This window comes from Melozone crissalis, unplaced genomic scaffold (assembly GCF_028551555.1).
Source record: "Melozone crissalis strain CALT ecotype California unplaced genomic scaffold, PUWL_Pcris_2 ptg000042l_1, whole genome shotgun sequence".
Taxonomy (NCBI): domain Eukaryota; kingdom Metazoa; phylum Chordata; class Aves; order Passeriformes; family Passerellidae; genus Melozone; species Melozone crissalis.
The window spans coordinates 25,145,353-25,170,814 of record NW_026535820.1 but is presented as its reverse complement, the minus strand read 5'-3'; the positions used below and the strand labels follow the sequence as shown (position 1 = coordinate 25,170,814).

The 25,462-nt window shown below is 37.6% G+C and overlaps 1 protein-coding gene across 1 annotated transcript in view; it reads left to right on the top strand.

Moving 5' to 3' along the window:
• The first annotated feature begins 3,033 nt into the window (after positions 1–3,033).
• The window catches only part of CDH19 (cadherin 19), a 116,458-nt gene continuing 94,029 nt past the window's right edge, over positions 3,034–25,462 (top strand). The window contains exon 1 of the mRNA XM_054284645.1: positions 3,034–3,099. The gene's annotated coding sequence lies outside the window, so the exon portion shown is untranslated. The remainder of the gene's footprint in view (positions 3,100–25,462) is intronic.

Below are 25,462 nucleotides of genomic sequence, written 5' to 3'. Positions count from 1 at the left end.
ACATCATGGTGAAGCTTAGTTGGTTATAGATACTCCTCTTCTTTTTGTCACTTTCAGTTTTACAACAGCCACTTGTTCACTTTCAATCCACATCAAGTCAGAGAAGTTACTTGATTGTGCAAAAAATTGGTGCCTTATGAAGCAGTTTGAGGGCCACATAGGATTAATGGAAGCAGATGAATAAAACTTAATAAATAGAATGTAGAAATAATATAGACAGGTGAAAGCTCATAGATATTTTCACAGTTTTCATTTTCACAGTGTTTCAGTCTACATTTTAATTGTACTACTGGTCACCAAAATTCATTTCTGTGCAATGTGTTTGAAATATTGCAAATGTGAATAACTTCTTAATGTCTGTGATGATGATGTGATTGTAAGCACCTTATTTAAGAAGTATTTCCTCCTATCCCTGCATAAACCGCTATCTGCTATTATTTATCTTATCTGATCATATAAATGATAATCACAGGGCTTCCCACTGCACTTAGTATTAATAAAACTCTTGAGAGTGCCTGAAATAAATCAAATTTTAAATGAACCTTAAACCTTAACTAGCCTGCCAAGACTTGAGACAAAGCACATAGCTCAGAAGTGGAGGACATGGAAATTTTACTGGATTGCAGAACTTGGTATTACTTCTGAATTGTGCCCTGGCAACACCTCAGGGCAAAGCTAAAGTCGCTGCTGCCTTGTCCTTTCATCCTTGTGCATGGAATGAAAATAAAAAGGGACAATCCAGATCTAGCTGCAAACCAGCACATGACAGATGACTGATGTACCTATGTCTCAGCAAATACACAGAGATACAGGGCAGGAATGATAAATAGCCTGTAGTTAAGCAGAAAATCAGTTCTCCTTGACAACCTCCATTTTTGTGATTGCAGGATAGCTATTGAAGTCCAAGGCAATAACAAAATCAACTAATAACAACAAATTTGTAGCAAGTATTTTAACAGCATAGTAAAACTAGAAACATAATTTAAGGAAAAAGGACTAATTTCCTCTGACTTGCAAGCATTGGTATTGTCTTTTCATTGACTTTCAAACTTTCAAATTAACAGAAAGAGTAAAGCTGTCCCTGGTTTTGGACAGATTCTTCTGCAGTGGAAGTGTCTTTGAACAACAGTGAAGTCAGCCAGTATGTCAGGTTCCCATCATCTCATCTATGAAGCTAATAATAAGCTCCAGAGTGTTAACGAGAAATGGTGAGTTGATCAAAAAACAACTCAGAGTATAAACCCTTAAATTAGATGCTCCAATACAATTTTTTGTGATACCATCCTACCTTGATTTTCATTACATTACTAAGTCTTAAGTTGCAAATGCAAGATTTGGCTGGGGTTGTGTATTCTATTGCCCTCTGTTAGAGGTGGGGCAGTTATCTGCTGTTAATTGGGCCACCTGTTAAAACCAGGTGGAGCAGTTTTCTTTATCTCTTCCACAAACCAGTCCTCTCTCCAGAAAATATCTTCTGTTGATGGGCCATTGAGTGTCACTGCATGACTGATAAAATTGCATCATCCCATTGTGAGATACTCCACGCAGGAGGAGGAGCCAAGCATTCCTACCTGGATATAATCTGAGATTTAGGATACTACATGCAGCCTTTTCCCATTGGACTCCAAGAGGAGTAGCCTTTTCCCTCTAGATTCCCAGAATAAGACCAGGCCCATCTACACCACCACTGAACCTTCAGAAGAAAATTATGCCCTTCTACAGGATCGCTGCTCCAACAGAGCCCCACATGTCACTGCAGGAGGACTGCAGCTGCCATTTAACTGGACAGCTACCAACACTCTGACCCACAGGGTGTCAGGTTGTGTTCTATCTGTGTTGTTTTGTATTACTGCATTTTTGTTTTTACTTTTCCTAATAAAGAACTGTAATTCCTACTCCCATATCTTTGTCTGAGAGCCCCTTAATTTCAAAATTATAATAATTTGGAGGGAGGGATTTACATTTTCCATTTCAAGAGAGGCTCCTGCCTTCCTTAGCAGACACCTGTCTTTTCAAACCAAGACATCTTATTATCCGAATCATTCATGTAAGCAGGTATATTTGAGGAGTCATGGGATCCCACCACTGGGTCTTGTCCAGTCCTGTCTTCCACAACTACTACTGAAAAGGTAAAGGTGAATGCAATAATTCTGTGACCTTGTGTGCCAAAATGTAGATTTGTAATTTCCCATCTGGAGGATACCTCAAGAAACTCTCCATGTCAAGGTTAGAATGAAAATTGAGGAATTATTCCATCTTCTTAAATTTGGATCCATGTGACTTCTAAACAGGGAGCACAGACACCCTGAGGCAGTCTCCTTCTTACAGATCTCAGCTGTTTTTCTTGCTATCACAGCAGCCACAGACAGCTTGCTTGGACACCATGGTGAGAGATGAGTCAGGCCTCTCCATGCAGCAGAAAGTTTCCTCAAGCCCAACACTTCTGAAGACTGGACTGAATGATGCAGTTAGGGTGGTTTGTACCAGAGGAGCTATCATATTGTGGCACAAAATTCTGCAGGTATTTTTGGAGGAAAAAGTTGTTTTTACCGAAATGTAGTGTGGATGAAATTGCTGTCAGGCATGTGAGAGCCTCCAGGGTCTGGGATCTCAAGTCTGAGTCTAATGTCTTGAATCAGAAATCCCAGACTCTTTTATTGACCAAAAAAAATAGGAAAATAGTGGTTTTTCCTTTCTGACAATTAAGAAAATAGGCCGCTAATTTAGACACTCAAAATTTTAAAACCTACTGTTACTCTTAGTTTAAAATACCATTCATGAAAAACTTATGGCATATTTGCTCTCTGTTTAATATTTATTCAAAACCCTTTCCCACTGCAGCTGGGAATGCTGTTTCTAACCACTGAAGACAAGTGCAGAACGCTGGGGATGTAAAACAATTGGCATTGTTAAAGGCAACAGGGACGGCTTTCATCCAAAACATACTACACATCTCACAGATGCTGGTTATCTCCCAGAGCTGGTACTGATAAATGATGTACAACAGGAGTGAATGCTGAGACACAGCCAAGCAGAGAAAAGGGTATCCAGGAGGAATTCCTTCACACAAAGAGGCAACTTATTAAATGAAGAGAGCAGGTACAGCATTTATTTTTCCTTTGCACATCTGTTTTCCTTCTCTCTTAAACTCAGGACTTGTTTGCATGCTCTGTTTCAAGACAGCATCTTGGTCTTGACAGCAAAACCTTTATTTCTTTGTTCCTAGGATGGGTTTACATAGGTAAAGATGTGATCAAGAGCATCTAAAGGAGGGAGGTCTTGAAAAGGTGTTCTGCTCTTCTGAGAAAGAAGTGTTCAAACTTAAAAAGGGCTCTGTGATTCAATATACCTTACTCTTACTCCCCCAAAATGGATAGCAGGTTCCTAGTTGTCCTCCTTTCACTTTGATTTTCCATGTTTTTATTCCCAGTTTCAAAATGTCTGAGTTGTCCTAAAGAACATCTCTATTGCTGGAAAGGTTGTACAGTTTTTTCTAGATTTCCTGGTTTTGGCTGAAGTTGAGTTAATTTTCTTCACAGTAGCTGGTATGGGTTAGTGTTTTGTATCTGTGGTGGAAAGGGGGTTGATAATACAGAGATGTTTTTGTTATTGCTGAGCAGAGATTGCACAGAGCCAAAGTCCTTTCTGCTTTTTGTACTGACACACTGGTGAGGATGTCGGGGGCGCATGGGAGGCTGGGAGCAGACACAGCCAGGACAGGTGACTCCAGCTGACCAAAGGGATATTCCTGACCATATGGCATCATGTTCTGTGTACAAAGTGTGGGAGGAAAGAGGTGAGGTTTGGAGTGGTGGCATTTGTCTTCCCCAGTCACTATTACATGTGATGGTGCCCTGCTCTCCTGGGGATTGCTGAACTTCAGCCTGCCCGTGGGAAGCAGTGAATTAATTCCTTGTTTTACTTTGCTTCTGTGCTTGGCTTTTGCTTTCCCTATTAAACTGTCTTCATCTCAATCCCTGAATTTCCCAGCTTTCACCCCTCCAGTTCTCTTCCAGGTCCCTCTGGTGTGGAGGGGAGTGAATGAGTGGCTGTGTGGCGCTTCATTCCAAGCTGGGGTTAAACCATGATACCAGTCTAACCTGTCTCATATATTAAACTGTGTAAAGAACATTTGCAACTAATTGAAAACATGCATAAACTCCACAGATGAATGCCTCAGACATTATCTTTCAATTATGAATCTTGGCTCTATCTATTCTTCAATATCTGGTTTTGAAACCACCTTCAAATCCTGACCTACAAGCTCAGTAGCTTGTGTAAGATCTGGAAGATAAAGAACACTTTGAGTTTTGGCTCTGCATTATGTCAGATCCTATTTATAGGGAAATATAAAAATTACAGTCCATGGTGACTGTGGTGTGGCACATATTTAATGGAATAGGCATAATTCTCTCAGAAACATTGTTGTTTGAAAGTAGAAATCAAAGAATTTGCAATATGTTATACCAGGCTCTGATCTACTTCCAGCAATAATGGGAGAGTTTTTAAAAGAAACCACAGACTTTTATCCACTCAGCTCTCAGGTTCAGAACCAAACAGTGCTGAGTATTAAAGTGTGACTCACTGACACTGATTCAGGGGTGATGAGGACATTTTAAACTTACCCCAGTGTAGGTAATTGTAGATCCACCTGAAGTGGTATGATCCAGCAACCATAGAGATTTCAAAACCTTTAAAAATTGCTTGTTTTAATTTGCTCTTGATGCTAAAATGTTTTCTTTAAAAATTGTGTATCTTTAGGCAATTGCTGACATGTATGAGGGAATGTTCTAATGAAGTTTTAATTTTTGAAAAAAAATTGTTACATGCAATATGAATAAGTGAACAAATGTAAGTATTCACAAATTACTTTTTCTTACACAGGAAAGGAAAAAATACTTTTAATTCAATAAAGTACTATGCCTTACCATTTTAAAGTTTGAGTTACTTGTCTAATTTGTAGTTATTTGATTGAAATGACTTTCCATTTTGAAATTTATTTCATTTTAGGAAAAAACGATACCAATTTTAAAAATAATTATTATTTGATGAGATAAAAATGCTGGATATTAACAAGTTATTAATCCATTATCTTTTGTGCTTCATTTTTATTTTCATTTAATTCAGAATTCTTAAGGGCCAGGGAAAATCTCTCTCTCTCTCTCCCTCTCTCTCTCTCTACATATATATAAATAAAATTGTTTACAGCTAGGAATGGAGAAGTGAATAAATTAAGAAAAATTTTCCCTTTTTTTTTTCATAGACTTTATTTCTCAGTTCTACCTCATAATATGAACACAGAAAATGTTACAAGTCATGTCATGCTTCCCTTGATCATTATCACCATATTCAGTTCAAAACAAGATTAAATAGGTACAAACTGATCAGAAAGTAATTTGGCTGGTCACTGGAAGAACAATATTAATCATCAGAAGATAATGTATTCTTTTATCCTTATTCATTCTCTCAGAATTAGTTTTAGAGCCTAAAATTACTGCATGGTCAAAGTAGTCTGGATTTAAGCAACAAAATCAATTAACCAGATTAATCATAGATCCATTTGTTCAATGGAAGGTGTGATATTACAGCAGACTGTGGTACTGAATGATTAATGAATTTTCTTTCGCTCCTGAGAAGCCACAAATAGAAGTATGGCTTTTCAGTTCAGTTCTATCAATAATTATAGGTGTCTTTGCCAAATTTCAAACTAGTTTTTAATAATTTTTGCTCCTCTAATGCATGCTAAGATCAAGAAATCACTCAGGTGTTTACCCATTTCCTTCTTTCTCTTCAGAAGAAGTAAAGCTGACTGAACACAGGGACTTTGAATTTTGGGTTTGGATCATGGCAAGATAGACATCTGGGTCCAATTAACCCTCCTAACCTGGCCTGCTGCAAGAAGAGTAGTGTTTTAAAACGTAAAAGAAAGGAGTAGAATCTCCTCTTTCCCCAGAAAAAGAGCATGAAGGAAGCTGGGAAGAGTAATCAGTATCCATGTCTGGTCTTTCTCTTCCTTACAGTGGAATCATATTTTTATCCGTGCATCCCACAGAACTAGAATTTTTTTTTGAGCAGGTTTTTTCGAGTCTGGGATTCATTTAACTCTTTTTCTTCCACAATGGGGGTACAACATCTACATTATTGCACAAATTGTTTATTATATCCTAAAGGATATCGGAAAACAAGTGAAAGTTTTATGGCTGATGTGGAGGATGAAATCTTTGTATGCAGACAGCCTGGGGTGGGAAAGGTTGTTTGGATATTCTCCTATGGACTGTGCTATGAAATTACAAATCTAACAGAATAAGTAATGAAACCTATGCTTCACAGTCCAGCAGTTGTCTTCTTTATCCTGAACCCAGAGTTATCTGTCCCATGGAAGCAAACTGAGTTTGAAAAAATGTTTTTCTTCACACTCCCTGCTTACCCGTGATTGCATCGGATGATTCAATTTACTTGTTTATGAGACACATACTAGCCACAAAAATTAATTCCTTATGTCTCTTCAGGAGTGTAAAGAAATATCCACATTCCCCTTTATCAATTGTTAAAGAACAAGATGGCTTAGCTGCCCCACTGTAAAGCTTATTTGCCCAAAACTTCAGTATGTTACAGTACGCAAAAATTATACAACTGCTTCTACAAATGCTATTATGAACAACTCATTCAGCAACAGTGCACACAGTGAATGGGATATAATCCCAATCTTCCTTGGGAAGACAACTACAGACCTTAGCAGAAGAGTTCAAACTGATGCCACTGCACACAAATCTGAATTTTTTATCTATTTTCCTTGCAATAGACTGGTGTAAGCCATCAAAAGAAATAGAAGTCATTCCCTTTTCAGTCTGTCAGATCAATGATCCATGAATGAAGAAGTATTCATGCCAAAAATTAGAATAGATTGGAGATCTGTTACTTTTGTCTTCTATGTACTTAAAAAATAAGGCTCATTATGAAGACTTGTATGTGCACTGGTTTTCTCATGTTCTGCTTTTTTTTCTGATTATAAATCCATTTTTTCAGGACTTTCTCATATGCAAACCTAGAATTAATATAAAGGAGACATTGAATTATGCCAAATATACAGAATGATTTAAATAGTAAATGCATGTTTACCAACTTTATAGGTAAAGTTTTACAGTTATTTCAGTGACTTATTACAAAGCAGATCTTATGCTTGTGCAGCATATTTGTCTGCGTTTATCTGAGGATAATCACGTCACACGAGAGAAGAAGAAAACTCTAAGAAAACTCTAAGAAAACTCTAAAACTCTAATGTCTTTCATTAAGTTTGGCTGTGGCTGTTATTCTACTGTGCAGTAAGCTATCTGGGACACTGAAGATCACTTCCTGATAGTAGAAGCCAGTAAAGTGAAGTCTGGTATTTCTTTGGTATAATTGTCTACATATACAAAAGTTCATGATTACATCTATATCAGATGAGTATAGCAAGGAGAAGTTCTTGGGGATTTTGATTAAAACATTAATGACAACTTTCTTAATTAAAGTTCTATTTAAAAAATGGAAACACTCAAACAGAAGAACAAAGAAAAACAGAACTATTCAGGCCTTTTCTTCAAGTCTGCCAAAATATTTCCAGTGCAATAGTACCCTTCTTCCATTCTTCCACAGCTGTACCCTGTTTCTGGGCTGCAACGGCGAAATGAAAATGTGCTTAAACAAACATAAACTATAGGCCTTGTGTGATTATATTTTTCCACATTTAAACAAAATAACAAATGATGATTTACCTTTTAGACAATGACAACAAATCTTGATCTGAAATAGTCTGAAGTATTTAACTCTGTTAACTCTCAGTCATCATTTGAAGATTACTGTAAAATCATATTTCTGTATTAGAAGTGGTGTTCTTCTTGGAAAGAAAGTTTGCATATTCCATTTCCTGGTATGTAACTTCTTCAGACCTTTCTAGTTAATTTTGAATTCATAGAGCCATGGAAGGGATGTGAGAGATCTAACCAAAAAAACCCCAAAAAACAGAAGATGTAAAAGATTTTGTTGTAATAGAACAAAGCATCTTATGCCAGGTTACCAGCAGGCCAAATTGCTTGAATTATCCCCTTTATTGAAATATATACTGCTTTACTGAAATCCATGCAACGCTTTCATTGTGTTCTATGAAGTAATGTTTAGGGAACATAGGCTTTGTTTGTTTTTCTAAACACTGAGTCTAAAAATATGGGTGTGTATATATATGGGAGTATGTGCTCATATTCTTTAGTTTTATCAGCCCTACTCACACACAGAAATAGTGTTTGGACTTGTGATGTAGTGGAAGGAAAGGTACATCTACTCCTCCAAACTTGTTTAATTCTTTCAGATTTTAACTTTTGAGCTAACAATGTTATCTAAGCATCTCTTATTAGGCTACAAGAAAAACGTATGTCATTGGAGGATTTTTTTCACAAAATTCATGAAGTTTGTCAGAAAACAGAAAAGCAAAATCCCTAAGCTAAACAAAAATGAGATGTCAAGGTTTGGAATATCCAGGACAGACCTTGATAATGAATAAAGCAGACTCTTACTGAGAATTTTCTTAGATCCTGGATTTCAGAGGAGCTCTTGATTTGTGTGGTCTTTGTTACATCGGGTAGATAATTTGTCTCATCATGATTTAATTTGTCACACACCACTTACTAAGCAAATCCAGGGAAAAGAATAGCCTTAAGGATACTTATATTTGATTGTTTCAGTAAGGAAAAGATGTTCTTTATACATTCAGTGTCCCCACCTTATAATTAGCAAATATGAAATGAATAACTGAAAGTGGTGACAGATGGAGTCCAAACACTCATGATAAATAAAGTCATTTAAAATCCAACTATAATTTCTTGTGAATATAAAAAACTAACTTATTTTTTTCTTTTTGAGCTCAAGGCTTTGAACATTTTAGTGCTTCTTTTAAAAAATCATAATATCAAGGAATCAGACAATATTCAATTGAAGGCAAAGAGTATTACAGAAGAAGAAAAAGGTGAAGCAAAAATTTCATGCATGTAAGATTGATAGTCAACAGAGCTTTTTGTATGTGAAGCACAATAATCTTTATGGCAAAAAACATCAAGCTGCCGTAAAACAATGTTGATGACTTGCCTGGGCTGCTGTAGGACATTTATTATCTCATTCCCATGAATGTTGTGGTAGACTCACTGGGATTTTAAATTTAATTACTCCTATTTCAAACAAAACTGAGAGGAAAAAAGGGGGAAGAAATAATAAAATATGTTTGAGGACCACAGATGAAATAAACAATTGTGAGGCTGATGTTAATCCTTAAACTGTGCAATACATTTAAAGGTAATTATATAAAATAGATTTTATCATGCTTCGAATTTTTCAGAACATTTCTGGGTGACTTTTTATACTAAAGACCAATATTTTTTCATATGTGTGCATGTATAAACATACTTATGCATAACAATAAAATATTCTTTATGAATTTGGGCTGCTGACCATACCGAGAAGTTAATAAACTGGACTGAAAGCTGTAAATGGAAGATATGTCAGATCAAAGGTACAAATAAAATAGTGCTTGAGTTAGTATACAACTTCTAAAATTATTGGTTAGTTCCACAGCATAAAAAGTATTTTTCATATGCCTTTTTTGGTGATAGATATTGGACCAAAATAATGCATCAGTCTATTCACCCTTTAGTATGGATTATTTTATGTTTATAACTGTATGAAAAAATGGAGTTTAAACATCACAACTGAGATGTAAAAATAGTCACAGGCAATATAGTTCTACTTTAAATTTTATTAGGGTTACCTACATTCACTATTTATTCCTCTAATTGCTGTGATCTTATATCTTGAAGAAATCCCCAAGTGTGGTGAACTTAGAAATAGGAGCATGGTTCATTGAGGTGGTTCAAAAAATTCAAATTTGAACTTTCTGTCTCGATGTTAGACTAATATAGTTTGGTGTAGTAGATAACACGATGTCTATATGCATCTCTCTGTTGTCAGACACTGGTTACATAAAAATAACCTTATTTTCGCTGACATGAAGAGAGCACTGCATCACTGAGCCACTAACAGTGAATGTTTTCATCACAAATCTATAACATCTCTTAGAGATGCTGATGTTTGAATGCTTTGTATCCAGAAAAAAAGAAGAAAATTATGTATCATATCCATGCTTTAAATGTAATGGATCAAGTACTCTTGATTTTTCTCAAGGAATGTAAATTGTGATTTTGATTGCAGACCATCAAACTTCAGTCTTGATCTTCAGTTTAAAGGAAGACATGTAATATCTAAGGAACATAATCTTATTATGGAAAGATCATTATGTCCTCTGGCATGTATAAATCTGCCTAAAATCAAAAGAACAGACAACCTGGAAGGTGGGATCCCTTGTAATGAACCATTGTTAACATTGATAGCAACTTTCAATTCTCACTCTTGCAGAAAGACAGTAATTAACATTTCTTCAGCATAAGAACTCCCTCAAAACAATCAAATATCATTTTACAGTTAACTGAGTATGATATTGAGAAAGAAGTGAAATAGTTGGAAAACTAGTTGGCAGCATTTTATCATTATCAATTAAGATTTTTGCCCTGATGTTGCCAAATTAATGTGCAAGGACTGGATTAGTCTTTCAAACATTTGCTTATGGAAAAGCTCTTCTGTGTGTCTGAGGCAATCTAGCAGACTATCTCCATCTTTTTAGGTGACAACTTTGTGGAAGCATATGTTGCAACCAAGACATGAGAGCAGGTCATGTAAATATTATTCATCTATTTTTCACTAGAAGCCTTGAACATTAGATAAAGCAGCTAAAACAGCAAACTCAGCTACATGGGCCTGCAAAGCAAAAACAAGTGGCTGTTTTCCAGAAATCTCAGTGCTGTGGAAACCAGACTGCTACCAAGATATACCGTTTAATTTTGATGTGTCATGTGTGTGACACATATGACAGTATTTGATACATGTAACCTTGAGCTACTCTGGTTATTCTACCAGTACAATACTTATAATATTTTGTAGCTTCCATGACTCAGCCTTTTTTTAATGTTAAAGAAAGAAACAGAGGAAACAGAGCAACTATGATCAGTACTTGAAAATGCAGAAGAGGAATATTAACTCGATTGAGAATTTGGTGCAAAATTTGAATTAAGACATAGTTTATAATTTATTATGGAAAGTGAAACAAAATAACCATGTAGCAGTTTTCATATAATGTAATTTTACTTTTTGCTCTGTATTTTTTCTTTCTTTGTTTAGAAAAAAAATCCTGAGTGTATTAAAAAGTATGGACCTGTATACCTATGTTATGCAAATGAAAAAACCAAAACAATTTCTATAGCTGATATTCATAAGGTTTCCATAGCAGAATTTCAGTTACATAAAAGGAAGATTTTGTTTACTAAGTTTTCTTTGACATTTGAGTTCAGTTAGTGCCATGGCAGAAGACAAGTTGATTAGGTCATTTGCATCATCTAAATGGAATTCTGAGTAATGCCATCATTCAGTGGGTCATTGAGAACAGAAAAGTGATTGTATCCCATCAAACCAGGCTTTATAATCAAGCAAATAATACTTGGAATGTATCATTAGTCTGTACAGATACAAAGTCTGATTGGCTGATATTCAGATAAGGAACATGGACTTGGAATTGAACAAGGGTGCTTAAGAATGGCGATAAAAAAGAAAGCATTAGGAAGGAGGAGAAGAAAAACACCTTTCAAGTGAATCCATGTTTGAGCCCAAACTTATTCCCATTAATCAGATTTGAAATCACCTTTAAATATGCTGAGATGCAGCTAATAAAAAAATATTTTCAGTAACAATATAATTTTATTTATATGCATAGTTTAATCTGATGGAAACAGTGTTTCTCTAGTGGTCTGTATATTTTATTATGTACAAATGTTCAAGATATCTCCCCATTTCAATAAGAACTGTAGGTCTTACTATCCAAACAAGGCTTAAACAAACTTGTATAGAAAGATTTAACTTCAGCTGCCTGAAGCACTTGACATTCAATCAGCCCCAAATGGCTCAAGTTAGTCCAAGCTGCAAAAAGCACTTTCATTTAAAGCACATACCACCACCGGAGAGGTGTTGAATATGTTGCGTATTAAGTTAGCCTTTGTCAGCAGAACATGGCAGGGATTTAAACGTGTGTTAACAAATTACCTTCATTCAGAACACCAACTTGACCTGAATCTCCTGAGCTACAAAATTCAGCATGATCAAAAAAAGAGAAAGAAAAGTGACAGTCTAGGTTAGACTCTTTTGGAATTGTAATGTTTCCTCTTTCAGTACAACTGGCAAGAGTTTTAAGAAACTGGAGAATATCTTCTATTGAATGGAATATGAAAGAATCTGAGAATAACACTGTGTTTAACCTCTATACTATAAGGAACATATATTCACACATGTCTGTATATCTTGCCTTAGGCCAGAGTCAAGGAAAAGAGAGTGTTCAATCCTGTAAGGCACTGAGTATTCTGGCTGTGATCCAGCAAAGCACTCAGCTATGTGTTTAAATTTAAGGACATGGATCATGCCACTAACTTCAATGGGATTATGCTTAAAGATAAACTAACCTTAAATGCTTTGCTGGATCACAGCCACGGTGCTCAGTACCGAGTGAACACAAATCCAGTCTGAGAGGAGCATTTTCCTCTCTGTTTCAAGTGAGACTACACAAAATACATAAAAAATTTCTTTTCAGGAAAGGAGGTTCTTATGATAACCAGACTGAAAAGATTCAGAAGGGTGGGATAATTAATAATTCTTGGAGTCCTTGTGTTCAAACAAATAGGCAAGGCAGCAAACAAAAACCAAGCTTTGACTTTCCCAGGTCAGATATTAATTTTTTTTTCATGTCACATAATGACTGAGCATGGAGTGGGATATAGATAAAGCAGCAAAAATTGAATGAAAGAGTAGAGATAGAGGCAAACAATGTTCTTTTTTATCCTTTGCCAAATTTGTCTCCTGATTGGCCTCTCTTAATTCTGTAATTGAAAAGAACAAGTCTCTAAGTTTAAGCGTATGTGAATACCCTCACAGAATACACATCAATTGAAATCAGACAAGGCAGGCTATATAATCAGAGGCAAGTGGCATTCTTATGGGTCTGATGCTGTTCGAGATGAAACCAGCACAAAAGTACACTTAGGAAACAAAGAATATTTCAAAAAGCAAAAGCAAACCTGTGCTTTCCAGCATTATATATAAAGACTGTTAACTTTGTAATTTGGTATACATGTTTTGAACTTCCCTTGGCTCCTGTCAGTGTAAAGAGGACCTGATTAAAGCACTGGAGCCTACTGAAGAAAAGTCAGATGAACTATACTGGTCTTTCAAAAAGTGAAGCAAACAGGAGAAAGAACCTATCATGTACACACTTCCACCACTCACCTATTCTTGATGGGCAGAAAAAAGGGTTGTCACCAATTTTTCTTTTATTATTATCAGTCCAGGTTGCCAAATCTTTGGGTAAACCTGAAAATTTGTTTTCAAACAGTAACTGTCACAACAACTCAGGTGGTGAAAATGGACTGTGCAACAGTATTTACCAGGGTGATGGTACGACTTGAACAAACATGTAACAATTGCAAAATCCTGGGTAACCTGACTGACAAAATGTCAACCAAGTCACATTCATCTTCCTGTAAAAAAGAGAGCACATTCCCTAAAAATAGCATACAAAAACCTAGGACTGCCTCAGAAAACTTGGCCACTCGTGGCTCTCTCAAAGACTTGAATCGTATTTAAAAATAATACACAATACATACAATAGGGCTTCATATTTCAAGAGAAATAATTAGACAGCATTGCACTTTCTAGCTAACAGCTCTTGCTGAAGCAATGGGCAGCTCTGGCAAAAGTCTGCCACAGTGCACCCTGAAGTACAGTCAAATCAAACTGATAAAGAATTCTATCAGAGGTTAGTGAACATGAAACACTTTTGAACTACAAAGCACCCAAGCAACTCAGCATGTACATTTTTCCCCCCTAGGTTTATCTTATTCCCAGAATTCAACTTCTCACCTTTTCATCATATCCATCATTTTCTTCCTTGTTGAGAAACAATTATACCCTAGGAATCTCTTGAACTCATTTATACTCTATTCTTGAACATTGTTCTTTGGCTTTATTATTTTTTTGTGGAAGCCTTGCTCTAATTTTCTATTTACTCCTAAATCCTCAATGCTACAAAATATTCTTCAGATTCAAAATTTGTCACCAACAGCTGTCAATTTCTTTCTCAAATAGAAAGGCTTTTGATTCAACTCTTGAAATTTGAAGAATGTTCTCTATATTATACATATTTGTTCTGACCAAATTTGTATAATGTTTTAAAGGAGGACATATTTTCTTCGCTATATTCCCATAGATCTACGTTTTTAACCACATAATCAAATCAGAAAAAAACCAAACAAACCATAAACATTGAATTGGTTGATTTTTCTTTTCCATCCTACACAGATTTTTATCTCTCTATAAAGAGAATACACAAGAATTTACTAGTTGTATGCAGTATTGGAACTCATTTCCTAGTCTTTTAAAATGCTTCTACAATTTTGTACAAAAGCTTACTTTTGTTTGATTGAAAATTCCACTTGGCTCCAGTATGGGAAAATATTTTAATATGTAGTTCATTGATGCTTACCTAACTCAAATAAAGAGATTATTACATTTTTGAAGCTCAGTATCTCTTCCATAGTACCTGTAAAAATCACTGCAATACCGGTAGCAGCTCTTTTCCTTGGGAGGCAAGTGTCCATCAGGAAATTTATCATCAGAACAAGAATTCTTTGGGAACTTCATCAAAGAGACTGAGAGTTAAAGGCATTTGGAAATATAATTTTCTTCCAGAGTTAGACTCATTTCTGTTCTGAGGCATTTTGGTGAAGTTCTTTACTGGTTTTTGAGGCCCTGATAGAGTTTAGGGTGATCTCGAGGTCAGCTCTTTGTCCAAACTCTTGGTTTGTTTCCACAATGATGCTAACTCAGGTTTTGAACGCTTAGGTGAACTCCTTTGCAAAGTCATTGCTCAGTGTTCACAATGTCAGCTCTTGGTTTTGAACCCAGAATAACACATTGGCAGGTTAGCTCAAATTTAAGGTTCTTATTAGCTCTAGGGAGAAGTCTCCTGCTTTGAATATGAATGAAGTTAGATGTAAATGAAAGCTAAATCTTAAGTTACACTTCAGCAGGGAAAAAGGCACTTGGAATTTTTTACTGTTTACATTTTAAATTCCCAAGGGAAATGAACAAAGCAAATCTTACATGGAGAACGAAAGCATGTTTAGGCAGGTAAAATTAGAATATTTCTATTATTTTATTGGTATATTAATATGTTTGATACAGATTTATCTCTGTGTCAGTCTAGGTGGGTTAGGAATCTTTTACTGCAGTGTAGTTCCTCTAACCCCAGCAGCACAAATAAAATGTTTTCAAGAAAATCAGTAAATGCCATCCATTCCAGGAGGCAGTGGAGTTATTTATATTTACCTTCTGTTTTGAATTAGTGACTAATCATAAGCACTATTCAGACTTCCTTCTATAAGTAGATAAATGCCTTGAAAATTGGGAAATGGAAACTTACATAGTAATTATGATGTGTTACTTATGTGGTAATTTAATCAAAATTACCGTGCATTTAAAGCTGAAAGTGTGTGAAAATACATATGGCATAAAATAAGATTTGATCTCTTCTTTGGGTGTAGCTACTAACATAGCTACTTCCAGGGGTTAAGTTACCTCCATCTTCTTCCTGGTCCCATCATTGCTCTTTCTTCTCCAGCTCCTTCATTTGCACTTCATATTTGTATTCATCTCTGTGCAGCAATCTCACTTCTCTTGTGTCCACTGTGACACATGTGATTTTGAAGGCAAATGTACATAAGAATCTGTGGAAGCAATAGGTTGATAAACCTACTTGTCATAACAATACTCTCTTGTTTTTGCTGGGGAGTTTATGTTTTGTGGTTTGTTGTTGTTGGTTTTATTTTTTAGCCAGATTTATTTTATTGAACTGATTTACCACAGAGACAGTGTTTTGGTGGCTCAAGGTTGGGAAGGGTTGTACAGTATGAAGTGGTGAAACAGCAGGGTTGGAGGAGTGTTCTCTCCAAAGAAAATATTGTTCTCTCCCATTTGAATGTAGAAAGTTCCTAAGTCATCTCAGGTTTCTACATAACTGCACTGTCGGAGGAAGGGGACCCAGACACCAATTGGTTCATCCAAGTCCAATTTATTGATCGAATACGGCGGGTTAAATATAGTTCTTAATAAGCTTCATACATATTGCAAAAGTTGAGCTCAGGATTGGTTAGTTACATATCAGCAACTACACCTACTTTTACATTCTTGTGCTTATTCTTCTGTTACATTCTGCAGATATTCAGGACTAATCTCACCTCCCTTTCCTCATGTTGCAGCAAGGCCATCCGGCATTCTTGCCTGTCAGCAGTCACTGAATCAGAGACTGCTGACCTCCCTTTCAAGCTTAACCAGCGGCATTAAGTCAGTATGGCCTTTCTCAGCTAACCAACTCAATAAAATCCTCCACATTTCCCCCGTTTTCTTCTTAAGCAAGGAGATTAGTTTGCATTTTTGCTATCATACGACTGACCATGTTTTGAATACAATTAAAGACACAAGGCAAAATAAGCAAAAACAGTAAAACTACACCCAGTAGTCCTATAGCATAGATCACAAGGTTCCTTAGCCATGGCCCAAGTCCTAAGTTTTTAAGCCATTTGTCAATTCCTAAACCTTCTTCTTCCTTGAGATTGTGAAGTCCTTGTTGCAATTCTTTTATCTTAATGGTGGTGATTGCAAAGCCTCTTCACCTTTCTTACTATATACAGCTACCAATTCAAGCTCCTTCTTTAATACAAAATGTATCTTATCTCGTAATCGCTGTTCTTGTTCTTCAACACCTATAGCATGCCACGAAGCAGGGTCCCATGGAGCTACATCATCCCACAAGGCAGAGTCCCATAGATGTGAAATTGCCCTAATCATAGAAAGCTAATTAGCAATCACTAATAGCCTTATTTAGATGAGGTTGTTCCCCATCTTACCTTCTTTTTCTTATCTGCTTTCAGTTTTGCTGCTCCTAACTTTACTGGTACTGTTACTTGCAAACTTAATTTTTGCAACTTTTCAATGCAGCAGTCTAGTGCTCTTTCAGGATTCCCTCTGAAGGACCCTACAATCGAACGTTGTGTTAAAGGTACTAATTTTCTACACCTTACAGAGACTATACGTGACTTTACTTTGAACCTCAATTCTATTTACAACATATTGTACTTCCCATTGATAATAAGCAAGAATTTTTTGTTCAGGAGACTCATAAAGATTTAAAGGTACATATGCATTTAGCCCTGTTTGTCTCCTTAATTCATCTTGCCAGCTTTTACCCCACGTGTGCTCGTGCTTACAAATGTGGCACCACAAATCCCATAATAATGATTGTTCTATCCAAAAAGTATTATCACAACCCCCACAACGTAGAGCAATCCAGGCAGCACAATGTGGATCATAACAGTCAAGGCAATGTTCCTTTGCTGGATTTGTTAAACGAAAAGTTGATAATGAGTCAATAAAACCAATCGGCTCCTGGGCCGTCCGATAGTGACGTGTCAGTGCTTTGTCCAACACTTTCGAGTGTCCCTTCAACTGTAACAGTAGTGGTCGTAGGACTAGAAACAGTTTCTTCCCCAATAGCTCCTTGTCCTCCTCCGTGAGGTGGTCCACCAGAGGCTGCATCAAAAACAGGTTTAGTCCACTTAGCAGGCACCCACAAAGGTCCTGTAGGTGAGGAAACACAAAGATATCCCCGACCCCAGTATAATACTTTTGCAGGTTTTTCCCATAATCCTGTAGTCGAGTTTTAATTTCCTGACCTGACCTCGGATGATGTTTAATTGCAGGAGGGATATTGTCTTCCCCAAAAATACATAAATGATTGATCACATACAGAACCTTAGCTAAGCATGATTGTGGGTCTGTTAAATCTTGATGCTTCTCAATATACTGCTTAAGGGTACCATTTGCTCTTTCCACTATTGCCTATCCAGTAGGAGAGTGTGGAATACCTGTCACATGCCTAACAGACCACTGATTCAAGAATTTCTGGACCCTAGCACACACATAAGCTCGACCATTATCTGTTTTGATGCTTCTTGGAACTCCCATAACAGCAAAGCAACTTAACAGGTGTCTAATAACATGTGTAGCTTTTTGTCCTGCCTGAGCCGTAGCCCATATGTAATGACTATATGTATCTACAGTGACATGCACGTACTTAACTTTACCAAATCTAGGTACCTGTGTAACATCCATTTGCCATTTTTCATTTATTTCCAAACCTCGAGGATTAACTCCCATGCCTAAACCTATTCCCTCATTATGATAACTACATATTGGACATGCTCTAACAATGGCTTTAGCTTCTGATAAACTCAGCTCAAAATGTTTTGCAAGCCCTCTTGCATTTTGATGATATCTGCTATGTGCTTCTCTGGCCAATGTATGTTTGTCAATAGGACAAGAGTTATCAATGGGTAAAGTAACCAATTTGTCTGCACGTTCATTCCCTTCTCCTAAACCTTCAGACCATTTATGACTCCCAATATGAATCACAGAATACGCTGCACTTCTTTCTCGTAAAGCTTTCCTTAATTGTATCAATAGTTCATACAATCGTTTATTATTCACTTCCTTAATTGCTGCTTCCTCTATTCGTCTGGCTACTCCGGCAACATACATAGAGTCTGTGACCACATTTAAAGGCTCCTGTAAGTTGGACACTGCCCATACTACTGCTAACAACTCCAAAGTTTGTAAATTATCTGCAGGATCTGCTGTAAGAAGTTGATGCTTCCATTGTCCTTTTTCTTGCCAGGTGACAGCAGCACGCCTTGATTTCTTTCCTGCATCTGTAAAAGCTGTAATAGCTCCTGTATCCAATAATCCATAAAGGGTTATGCTTTGATGCCCATGGGTAATTTCCACTTTTTGTTTTGGTCTATTTTGTAAATCCACAGTTAAAAGTGTAACATCAGTAGAGCCAAAACCCTTCTCATTCCGTATTTGCCCAGTAAATGATGGTATACCAGATGTCATTTGTGATAGTGGTATTAATTGTGCAATGCATTGTCCTTTTGTTATTTTAATAGGAGGATAAAGGGTGTAAACCATGATTTGTATTTCCCCTGTATAATCCACATCGATAACACCAGGCAATACAAATAATCCCAGCATAGTTATTGAAGAACGTCCTAATAACAATGCTCCACATCTTTATCCATTTAATATAAGAGGACCCTTTACTCCAGTTTGTATCCTCTCAGGCTGGTTCGTCATTAGTGTGACGTCTACTGCTGCTGATAAATCCAAACCGAGGCTCTCTGCTGTTGCTGTTGCAGACAGGAGGTGACAGTGATGTCACGGCAGCAGCTGATGTCTCCGATGTCACGGCGGCTACTTGTGTCTGGGCGCGTATGTCCCTCATTGCCGAATCAGTAACACTTGATGAATGGTCTCGAGCTCTGCGTGTCCGCCAGTGAGCCGCTTTGGAGAGGAGCAAGAGCAGCTAACACCTGATTCTGAGCAGCTAACACCTGATTTTGAGTAGACTCTGCTTGCCTTTGTAACCCTAATCCTAATTCCTTTAAAGTTTCTACTATAAATGCCTGTGAAGCTGTTGGCATTAATGCCATTCGCTCTAAAGCTTCCTCAATAGTCCAATTTGCCCCTAAAGTAGCTAACACTCTTGCATTTGCTTAACAGGTTCACTTTTTACTCCAAACTAACCATAGAACGTAATTGAGCTAACATCTTCCAATCTAAGGGAGTATATTCTGCTATATTATGTGCAAGGTTCCCCTGTGCATCATACTGTGGTGTGTATGTAACCGGACATGCAAGATTAGAAGCTACTTCCACCGCCTCGCCATCCCCCATCTGCATTACTACTTTTGCCAAAGCAGCCCAAGCTTCCCTTCTCTGTTTAGCCATCTCCCCCCATAGGTCACTGTGTGCTCCCGGGATGGGATCTGACTCTTTAAGGGTGCTATGCTGCTGGCACTTCGGTACCGAGACCGAGTTCTCGCACGGGGAAGGCAGTGGAGCAGGAGCTGACTCCAGCGCGGGGGAGGCGGCCCCCCCGCTGCTGGAGCTGACAGTGAAACCGGAGACGACTCGCGCGGGGGAAGTGGCCCCCCCGCGGAGCCGGCCCGCTCGGGGGAAGCGGCGGAGGCAAAGGCGGCGGCGGAGGCGAAGCTGGCTTGCTCCCACCCCCACCATCCGACCTGCCTGAAGCTGGCGGCGGAGGCAAAGCTGGCTTGCTCTTACCTCCACCATCCAACTCGTCTGAAGCTGTCGGCGGAGGCAAAGCTGGCTTGCTCCCACCCCCACCATCCAACTCGCCCTCCCCCTCTGACAGGAAGGGTGCAGATGGTTCCACTGTATCTAAGGGAAAATTTTCCACACCATTTTGCTGGGGACCCTTAGGCATAAGTATCTGAGTTACAGAAGGTGCTAAGGGATCATCCTCACGACCATACCCTATATTCCTCTTATGAGCTTCTGTTGCCCTTTCTGCTGCCTTTCTCTCAGAGACCTGCTGAAGTAACGTATTATACACCACCCGCCATAACTTGCCAAATTTCTTTGCTGACTTATCATCATCTAACACCGTATCCCACAGGATATCCCCAAACTTTTTCCACTCTACTATCTCATGAACTGTATGTGGGTTAGCAAAAATTCTTTTAGAATGACCATAAGCTAATAACCCTGGTAATTCCTTTTTAAAATCTATCCCTTTTACTCCTCGCCTTTCTAAATATGAGGAGAAGGGACCGTATGTCGCTTGCCTATCCATACCTATATATCAGCGCGCGCTGTTGCAGCTCTCCAGGCTCTCGGCGACACGTAGAGACTTGAGATACCTTTTGTAATCCTCAAGGGTGCTTTTAAAATCCGGCACCGTCCCGGCTGCAAGGACTCTCACCCAACTTCCCCGACCGTGGCGAATTTATAATCCAAGAGAGCGAACGTTCAGAATGCTGCCTTTGCCCGCATTCTCCACCATTTGTCGGAGGAAGGGGACCCAGACACCAATTGGTTCATCCAAGTCCAATTTATTGATCGAATACGGCGGGTTAAATATAGTTCTTAATAAGCTTCATACATATTGCAAAAGTTGAGCTCAGGATTGGTTAGTTACATATCAGCAACTACACCTACTTTTACATTCTTGTGCTTATTCTTCTGTTACATTCTGCAGATATTCAGGACTAATCTCACCTCCCTTTCCTCATGTTGCAGCAAGGCCATCCGGCATTCTTGCCTGTCAGCAGTCACTGAATCAGAGACTGCTGACCTCCCTTTCAAGCTTAACCAGCGGCATTAAGTCAGTATGGCCTTTCTCAGCTAACCAACTCAATAAAATCCTCCACACTGCACCACTAGGATATGATAGTTTGGAAAGGATAACTGGTAAATTTGATGTGGTATTGCCACATAAATACCTAGCTTATGGCCAGGATTTATAAAACTACCTTAGAAGACTGAAAATTTAATTTTGCCTACAAATGTGTTAACAATTTTTTTGAAGAATGATTCAAGCAAAGAATCTAAGAGCCTGTCGACTTCTAAATCAGTTGCCCAAAGTTAAATGAGGTTAAGACATAAATATTCATCCTAGCGCAGCCCTTAGGGCCCAATGGAGAAACAGAGATCTCAACGTTTCTCCCAGAGCCCATGTTTTGTAGTCTATGAAGAAGCTGAAGAGATTATTTTTGACCTTGTAGGGCAAACAGCTGCAGAGGCAGGAGTCTCTTATAGAGAATATTATGGCAGCAACCAACATGTCTTTGCTGAGAGATGAACTGCAAACAAAATGTGATGCAGCCAGCTGTCTATCTGTACTCTGTGGTAGCAGAGGATTAAATGGAGCTTTGGTGACACAGAACTTGGATAATGTAGTAATAAATCAGTCTTGTTCTGAAAATGAGTGTCAGCTTTAAACAACACACTTTCTCATATTATTCTCTACTCTCTCATAATTAAATAAAAAATTGTTAGCTTTTCTGAGCGCTTGTTTGCATTGAGAAACCAAATTCGATATGCTGCCTGCATTGACACATAGATCTTATTCCTCTTGGATTAAAACAAATTTTAAATCTATTAATTCGTATGGATTTTCTTTCCTCCTTGCAAGGTGCATTACACTGCTCTAGATGACAATGAATAAAATTTCCTGTCAAGTGTCTTCATTTTTTTTTTCGCATTGTCCTTCTGCTTTTCATTAACATGAGCATGGGCTATGCTCATGTCAGTCTCTTTGACTTCTATTCACCCTCCTAATTGTTTTTAATCTCTGTTTTAATTGCATTAAACAAACACATTTCTCTCTTCTGTTGTCTGTAGTCAAAAGAGCTCCTCTTTTTGAGCTCCCTTAGTTTGTTGGTGCAGTTGCTGGGTAGAGCTACTTGAGCTGTCTCTCAGTAAGACCCTTTGAATTTTGTTTTGAACACATTTGGTTTTCCTTTGTTAGGAGAAAACAAAGGAAACAATTGTGCATTATGTGTCAGAGCACAGTTTTTACACTCTCACACCATCCTCACACTTGTTGTCCAAGACCTTGTAGCACTGCTATCAGGAATGTTACACATTGCAATTTTTGCTAAAAGGCAAGCCATTGTATACATTTTGATACTGTCCAATCTGAGGGTGCAATTGCACTAGCTCCAGTTTGGAAATAGACTGGCATTCAGAACACCTCTTAAGAAAAAAATGCATGTATTTCTGTGTAAGTTAAAGCTCAAAAATTTATGGTTTGAGGGTACAAAGGAGTTGCTCTCTGGTTTAATCTAAAGCCTACTGAATCAATGAAAACATTTCCACTGGCAGCAGGTAACTTTGTAGCAGGTCCATTGTGCAGTATCTGTCCTCCTCTATTGGCCCATGCCTTGTTCTGTGACTCTCTCAGCAACAAAATAAAAGAGCATCTTACTTAACAGCTGGCATAGAATGCATCCTTGTTAATCAGAGACAAAAACAGCACTTCAGTAGAAGATGTAAACATATTTTTAAAAACAAGAGTAAAATTACAGACCTCTACAACTAATTTATCACTGTTCACAGTTTCCAGTCCATGGCAAAAGAAATAACAATAAATATTTACCAAAGGAAAGTGGATCTGCATTTAGAGTGTTTTAATAAATGTTTAAAAGAAAATCAGCATAGATCACTTGGCTTTGGCAATCGCTTTTATCTGTCTGTCTTTGATGGATGTTGTTCATGCTCTTTAGTTTACAGTAACAAGCAAGTTTTTCATTTTTCTATCTTCCTTCTCTCTAGTGCCAGGCTATGATGGATGATGTGACAAAAATATTCATCAGTAAATTCTAAATCCTGAATACAAATTAAATTAGTAATATAAGAAGCAGATTTACATTCTCCTTTGACATTGTTGTAACTGGATTGCATCTGCTACTCTCTTGTTTTTCCCTTCTACTTGTTTAATATTTATAATAATACCAAATCAGCTTTGGGATATCTTGTATTTTCCTTTAAGTACATGAGCATACCCTATTGTTCTAATATACTTTTGTCATTATTTGAGGTGAGATGTTTGGATTTTGAATGGAAGCAGCAGGAGCTGAATCATAGACAGCTATCAAGGACTGGATTTCCAACCAACCATGTTCTGCTCTAAACAGCATAGGTAAAAAATATACTAATTAAAAACAGGGCTGTCTGGCCAGGCCCAGAGAGTGGTGGTGAATGGAGTTACATTCAGGCGGTGGCTGATCACAAGAGGGTTTCCCCTGAACTCAGTGTTGACAATTTGCAGATTACACTAAACAGGATGGGAGTGCTGACCTCCCTGATGCAGCTGAGATGGAGCGTAGGAAGGCTCCGCAGAGGGATTTGAACAGACTGGGTTGATGTGCCAAGGCCAAACCCCATAGGCATTTAAAATATGCATGGAAGTGACACCTGGGGCATGGTTTAATGATGGGCTTGGCAGCGTAAGGTTAATGGTAGGACACAGTGGCCTTCAAGTCTTTTCTAAACAGAACAAATCTATGATTCTGTGAGTCTATTCTATTTTCCAAGTGTTTTAATTTTACTGTCCTGAAGGGCAATGTTCACTTTAACAATAGTTTTCCTCAAGTTTAGGGGTGTCTGAATCCCTAAAGGTCTCCTGTATCTAAGTGGTTTTTTGAAATCTTTCAGAGGTCCTTTATCCTCCATGCAGAGAAAAAACAATACCTCATAGATGAAAAGCAGAATGGTAGAAAAACTAAGGAAACATTTGATGATCCTTTTTAAATGCTTTTCTTTTTTACACAATTTCTTCTTCAGAAAGGAATTTAATTTTAAATTAGTGTTGCATGTAACCACTGTTACATGCACAAATAAGCACACACACACACACACACACACACACACACACACACATGCACACACACACGCACACACAAGATTGTTATGCTGAAGTTTTCCTGAGAGAAGAAATATCTGTTCAGGAACTTAAAATTTGATACTTATGGAAGTCAGGGAGAACTAAAATAAATGTACACAACTCAAAATGTTACTAGTTAAAAATCAATAGGGAGAAGAAAGCTGGATGAATTTAAAATGTTCCTTCTTATAGATACCATATTTTCAATAATGTTATCCTAGCATTGCAGTTATTCACTCTTGCTGAAAAGCCCCTCTAAGGTCAATCTCAATAGAAACTCAGAGTGAATCCAAATAAAGGATTATTTTTATGGTGTGGAGTGCAGCTTCTGCAATCTCTTTTACATTTCTCTTCAAAGGTAAGACTGACCAGGTAGGAAAGAGATGCCAAGGCATCCTTATTCTTTAATCAATTTCCAGTCACAGGGATAGACATTTTGGTCACCTAATTTAACCTTTTCAGGTGGCAGATTTTATCCCATAGTTCTTGTATCTATCTTAAGGCTTTACATTTTAACATACTATTTCAGTATATGAGCATAGATAACATGTGGCAGAGCTACAAATTTTTTTTTTTTGAAAGGTTCTTAGTCTAATATTCAACACTTGCAGAGGCAGAGCTCAACAGCATATTGATTAAAGGATTTCAGTGTTTAGTTATTGTAAAACTAAGACTGATTTCTAGCATGAACTTTCCTCCTCTGGCTAGTGGATTGCATAATAAGCACAAATAAATTGAAACTCCTTTAAAAACAACAACAAAAAATTCAAGCTGCATAGTTTGTGCTTTGGATGGCTAGAAATGAGCTAGAAATATGCCCCCAATGCCATATTTTGAGGCAATGAATTCCATGCAACCCAAACATCTAAGAGAACAAAGCAGCCAGCAATCAAAACTTGAAATCACCCTCAGTTTCCCCTGCAAAGAAAGTAAAAGCAGTATATGCCAGCACAGTTTATTAGATCCGATAAAGGCTGT